The sequence below is a fragment of the Sciurus carolinensis genome, chromosome 11 (genome assembly GCF_902686445.1).
Source record: "Sciurus carolinensis chromosome 11, mSciCar1.2, whole genome shotgun sequence".
Classification (NCBI taxonomy): domain Eukaryota; kingdom Metazoa; phylum Chordata; class Mammalia; order Rodentia; family Sciuridae; genus Sciurus; species Sciurus carolinensis.
Window position 1 is genome coordinate 51924608 of NC_062223.1, and position 7168 is coordinate 51931775.

Genomic DNA, 7168 nt, shown 5'->3' on the forward strand with positions numbered 1-7168 from the left:
TTTATCTGAGAGCCTATATTAGTGCTTGTACTGACTAAAAATCCTTTCTTAAATAAAAGACTTTCCATTTCTATATTTTCACAGAATGTCATAATGAGGAGAAAAGAAAAAACTTACCTACAAATGCTGTTTTCACTAGTATGGAAATTGATGTATTTTATTTCTAATTGGCATAATGTTTTATGTATTATCTTATACAGAATTCTTGTGATTTTTGTCTTGATCAGTTAATTCTTGAGATCACTTCTTTCATTTATGTAAAGGTTAATAAGGTTAGTGCTGTGACATATTATTTATTATTTATTATCATTTATTTTTTCACAATTTCCAACTCACTTTTAGGTACAATCAGAATCCCCACAGCACTCTTGTGAGATGTAGTGTAGTCATTACTATTTATTTTATGAAGTGAAGAAGAATATTATCAAATTAAAATATAATCACCTAACTACTGCCCTTAACAAAATATTAGACAATTTCAGGAAATAAATGAAATAGAAATTCACAGTAGAGGACTTAAAGATGTTGGGAGAATTTTAGGTTTCAGAGATTGGAGAGCTGTACCTCAATTATAGAAGTGAGTCATAAATTTTACATGGGAAAATAATATGTGTAAAAGCCAAAGTTAAGCTGGGTGGGTATACCAGTGTAAATCCATATAGAGGACAGGTCCAGTGAGTACACCAGTCTGGCTGTAATATGTGTTCTTGACATGGATTGTGAAAGAGTGGCTTTCACTAGGATGAAAATTGGTGGATTTTTAAAATTTTGTTTGATCCAGGCTTCAATGCCTGGATAATGATTTTTTAAGCTTAAAACAACTACGAATAAGAATTGCACCTTTGTTAGACACTATCGTAGACAATTAACATAAACTATCTCAATGAGACTTCTTGTAAAAAAAAAAAGGAAGGTGATATTGTCCTGATTATTGTTAGCAATATCACTCAGTGAGATGAGGGACAAGGCAGCATGGGATTGACCTAGTAAGATGTGGATTTACCTAGGAACACTTAAAGGCAGAATGTTACTGATGACCAATAGTAATGGCTACACTATATCTCACAAGAGTGCTAGAAGAGTGCTAGTGTAGAAGGAACTATTAAGTTTGAAAGAAGAATTTAGGGGAAATGTGTGTGTGTGTGTGTGTGTACATAAGTAAAAAGAAATATACATCTGTATATCAGGACATTTTGGGTTTTCCAGGCAACAAAGGGTAAATCCAGGAGCAAGGAAGCACTCAGGCCAAAGACTAGATCTAGGACACTTATAATAAAATGTGGCAGTCACAGTGTGGCAATGGAAGACTTGTTAAAAACTGAGAACCATTTAAGTGGTTACCTCTTAGGCATTTTCATACAGGCAAAAGAACTTATGTGAATTTCATGGCACAGAGTAGAAATGTGAGTGTCTTGGATTTAAAGTACTTTGCCTAATGGACAAATTGCATTTTGTTACATAGGAACCCCATAACATTTTTAAGGGAGCTGTCTCAGGTTGCACTGCAATGGAAAAAGGTTAAGCCATTTTTGAGATCCCAAATTTCCATAGGTAGTAAGCAGGCTAAGAAAGTCACTTAACTGAAAATTCATTCCATTTCTAATAGGCAGAGAATGATGACTCAGAGGCAGAGGACATGGTCCCAAACTCAAAGGACTGAACCAGGAAAAACATGCAGAATAATAAATTAAGGACAGCCCCCATATGGCCATGAATCAGAGCAAAATTCCTGCCTCTGGATTCAGAGAAACTGGCACCATTTGCCTGTCTGGACTTCATAATTACTCAGACACATAGTTGCTCTATGCCTTATATTCCACCCACAGCCTTTGGAAAAGAGAGTCTGTGGTGATTATCTGCTTCTGCCTCAGCATTGTGTATCGTCTGTTTAGGGTAAATTAGTTTTCATTGTAGATAACTAGTTGCAAGACAGAGAGTTACAAAATTCTCATACATATTTGGAACTAAAGTAAATTACAAGATACCAGTCATTAATCTTCATCCCATAAGGGGTTGGGACCTCCCAGAGAAAAGTAAGTATTCTAAAAGTAGGAAAACCATTTGTTTTAACACCAGATGGTTGATCGTGGGAGATTTCTCTTTAGATGTTAGTATTCTTCATCTCCATGGGTACACTTGATACTCATCCCATTAAAAGGTGATATCTACTTTTCCTTCACCTCAATAAGGACTGGCTCTGTGACTTGACTTAGCAAATGCAATATGACCAGTTGCACTAATCCTATGTCCAGTCCTTATAAGACATGGAAATTTTTTTCTTTCATGATCTTAAACTCATATGATAGAGAAAGAAGCAGAGTCCATGTAGGCAAGAACTGAGGGATTCAAGCAAAAATTAAGCTGTTCCTGGAGATTTGATGAGAAATGTTCTCATCTTCTAACCCACTCCATGAATCAGCTCAGTGCTGTCACACTATGATCCCAGCCAATGTGACATGGAAAAGAACCATCAACTGTTGGGAGAGATCCTAGTTTTTGACTCGCAGCAGTTAATGTCTCAAGTGTGTAAACTTGCAGAGAGGAGCATTCCACTCTGACCACCTAGGAATGTAAACAACTGCCCCAAGTTGACATAGCGTTACCAAGGGAACCTGTATAGAAGCCTGGTGGTCTGATCCCCCGTGGCACATTGTTATTGGGCAAGAAATTTATAAAATGTATACCTGTTCCTGCAATAAATGAGTTTGCAGGCTGCTCGCCACAAGCCTACTTCCACCCAACTGCTGGAGTCTGGGGTCTTGACTCCGCAGCCCTTACCTGCGCCTGAGCTAGCCTGGCACCCCTACAATCAACTGAGCTGAGTCATCATAGGGGACAGAATAAACAAGTATTAATTTAATCATTCCATTTGGATTGGTGTCTTATACAATAGACAAAAGAAATACTTCATGTGTTATCTCTCAATTAGTGACTTATTATTTTTTTCTCAGAATCCATTGGTAAAAATTTTCCAGATGCCACCACAATAAGATAATAAACTATAATGAAATTTTGTTCAACTTCAAAAGCAGCTTTTCAAAATTTCTGAGTTCAAATATGTCTTGGCAAATAAAAGCTATCACATGCCCTCTTGGTTCTTTGGCTAATACTTTGCTATCAACGAATGAAAAGGAGAGAAAATTCACTTTGTAAGCTTAAATGACATTCTGATTTCAGATGATTTCTTTGGGCAAAGTTCATTCTTCTTGCCTTTCTCTGTTCTTCACCATCCAACTTTACGCTCCCAGCAGTGTTTTCCGTTTCCTCCTACCACTTGAACATTTTTATCCAGACTTCCCGAAACGTATATCTTCAGTCACTCCGTACTCCGTATCAATCTGCAACTTCAGGTGGCAAACAACAAGATAAAGCAGTCCACTTCAGATTAACACCAGGCTCTTATTTCTGATAAACAAATAAACAGAACAAGACTGGGTATTTTGAAAGAAAGAAACAATTTTCTTTTTGGAAAACCATATATCAGAAACTAGGCATGATTAATATATGAAAATGTACATTTAACTGAATTTTAAAGTTTTTTACTTAAGACAATCCTTGATCAGTAACTATTAACCCCCAAATGTAGTGCTTTTTTGTTTGGGAACCAAAATGTACCCAATGGCCATTCATTGAACACATGGTCACCACCATGGGGTGCCATTGGGAGGTGGCAGAACCTTTAGGAGGTGGGGCCTAAAGGAAGGAAATCTGGTCACTGGAAGTATCCATTGAGGAGACCCTGGCACCTTCCCCCTCACTCTTTGGTTCCTTGCCACCCAACAAGATGTTTCCTTCACTGCACGATCAACAGAACAGGACCAAGCAATCAGGAACTAAAACCTCCAAAATCTAGAGCCAAAATAAATCTTTTCTCCCTTAAGTCAATTATCTTGGACATTTTGTCACAGCAACAGAAAATTGACTACCACAGGCCTTAAAACAACAAGCATTTTACTTTATTATCTCCTTTATTATGTTTACTATTTCTTTGGTGGGGTTAAGAATTAACATCAGGTCAGGTGTGGTACTGCACATCCATAATCCCAGTGACTCAGGAGGTTGAGATAGAAGGATCATAAATTCAAAGAAGGTAACTTAGCCTCAGTAACTTAGCAAGGCCCTAGTCAACTTAGTGAGACACTATCTCAAAATAAAAATTGAAAAGGGGCTGGGGATGTGGCTCCCTGGTTAAGAACCTCTGGATTCAATCTCTAGTATCAAAATAAATACATAAAATAAAATAAAAATTCAGGTCAGCCTGTGCTAGGTGATTTTTTTTTCCCTTACGTGATATCGATTAAACTTTTTTTGTGCTAGCCAGTTGGAGTATCTCTGCATGTTGTTCTCAGAATACATGGACTTCTGACATGATAAACCACTTATCTCACAGAGAGCTCATGGAAATGAGAAACTGAAACTGCCAGTTTCTTATATCATGGTCCTTAAACTCACATAGCCTTTCTTCTTTATCATTCTATTTGTCAAAGAAGTTTAGAGCATTTCATAATCCTGAATATTAGAAGGGTCAAATAATATGTAACTTTTTAAATCAAACACAGAAAAATCTTACTCTAATTGCAAAGTATTGGGAGTAGTACGTAGTTCTGAAACAGACCAACAGAGGTTATAAAAAGATGGACAGCATAGCCACAAGGGTTTTGATAGTAGTAGCATTCAATACAGTGCTCAGGTATTAAGGATAATTTATTTTCTAGAATAGCATGTACTACCAGTCCATGTACAGTGTGTAAGGGTTCTTTTGCTACACATCATTTTTTATTATTTTTAAAATAATAGCCTTTGTGACTGTGGTGAGATATAATCTTATTGTGTTTCTATTTGACATTTCCCTGATAGCTAAAGATATCAAACTTTTCTTTATATATTGGCCATTTGTATGTCTTCTTTTGACAAGTGTCTGTTCAGATCATTCGCCTACTTTTTTCATTGGCTTATTTGTTATTTTGATGTTAAGATTTTTGAATTCTAGTGTATTTTAGATATCACTTGTCAATCAGATGAGTAGCTGTTAAGGATTTTCTGCTGTGAGTTGTCACTTCACTCTTGATTTTTTTCATTGCAGTGCACATGATTTTTAATATGATATAATCCCATTATTGATTCTTGTTTTTATTTCTTGGTCTATTGGAACCCTATTCAGGAAATCAACATTTCTGTCAATATCTTGAAAGATTTCCCCTATATTTCTTCAGAGTTTGGGGTCTTATATTAAGGTTTTTAATCCACTCAAATTGAGTTAATTCGTGGACAAATCCAAGTAAATAAATCTAGAGATGAAAAAGAAAGGTTTCAGAAGAAACCACTAAAATTATTAGGGTCATTAGGAGATATTGTAAAAATCAATGTGCAAAAAATTTGAAAACTTGGAAGAAATGAACAAATTCCTGGATAAATATGACCTTCAAAAATCTAAGATGATATAAAAACCTGAATAGATCAATAACAAGCAAAGAGATTGAAGCAGTACTAAAAAGTCTTCTAAAAAGAAAAACCCAGGACCAAATGGGTCCACTGCTGAAATTTACCAGACTTTTAAAGAACAACTAATACACTAATCCTCAAACTAGTCCATAAAATAGAAAGGAAAGGAACTCTTTCAAATTCCTTCCATGAAGTCAGTATTACTGCAATACCTGAGCCTATTAGGAATACATCTGAGACAGAAAACTGTAGACCAATATCCCTGATGAACATAAATGAAAACTTCCTCAATAAAATACTCAAAAATCAAATTCAACAGCTATTTAAAATACCATACACACCACGAATAAGTTGGTTTTATACCAGAGATGCAAGGATGTTTCAGCATGAGTAAATTAATAAAGGTAATACAGCATATAAATCATTTCAACAGATGCAGAAAATGTCTTTTATACAACTCAACAACTCTTTATGGTAAAAGCCCTGGAATAAGTTAGGTAGAGGAGGATGATAAGTTAACATGACAAAAGCTGTATATGACAAATCCATAACCAATATTATACTGAGTAGGGGGAAACACAGTATTTCCTCTATAATCAGGAACAAAGGCAAGGAGGTCCTCTCAGTACTATTCTTCATTATGGAACTTGAAATTTTAGTCAGAGCAAATGAAAAGGACAGAACTAGTAAAGAAGGCAGTTAAATAATCCCTGTAGGTAGATGATATGTTTCTATATTTAGAAGCCCCTAAATACTTCATCAAAAGATTCTTAGAAATGATTTTTTTTTAATTCAGTAATGTAACAGGATACAAAATCAATATAGAAAAATGGGTTGCTTTACTACATACCAATAATGAACTCACTGGCAAAGAAATCTAGAAAGTAATCATTTTCACAATAGCACCAAAATGAACAACCAAAATATAGAGGAATAAACAAAATGGGGAGGTGAAAGACCTCAACAATGAATATTAGAAAAGAAGGTGGAATGATCTCCCATGTTCATGTATTACCAAAAATAATATTTTTAGAATGGCCTTATAGCTAAAAGAGATCTAAAAACTCAGTGCAATTCCCATCAAAATTCAATTCAATTATTCACAGAACTAGAAGAAAGAATTGTAAAATTAATATGTAAATGCATAAAACCTTGAATAGTCAAAACAATCTGCACAAAAAAGCAAAGACGAGGACATTGTAATACCCAATTTCAAATCAAACTACAGAGGCATATTAAAAAAAACAGCAATGCAGTGAAATACAACAGAAATGTTGACCAAATAAATAGAAAAGAGATTCCAGAAATAAACCTGTGCAATTTCAACCAACTAGCCCTTGACAAACCTCCCCAAAACACATGTTGGAAAAAGGTCAGACTTCAAGAAATGGTGCCGGGATAACTAGTGTGTTATCTTTTGAGAAATGTCTATTTAGATCTATATCCTGCCAATTTTTAAACTGTACTTTTAAAAAAATATTGTTTTCTGGGGGGTTTCTTATAAATCCTGGGTATTAAATCTTTATCAATGCATAGTTTAAAAATATTTTCTCCTATCCTGTAGGTTTTCTTCACATTCAGTTGATTATTTCCTTTTCTGTGTGGAAGCTTTTTACTTAGATATAATCCCACACATTTATTTTTGCCTTTATTTCCTATACTTTGGGGTCTTGTCCAAAAATTTTGCGTATTTCAAAATATTCCTTCCCAAAATATTCCCTCTGTA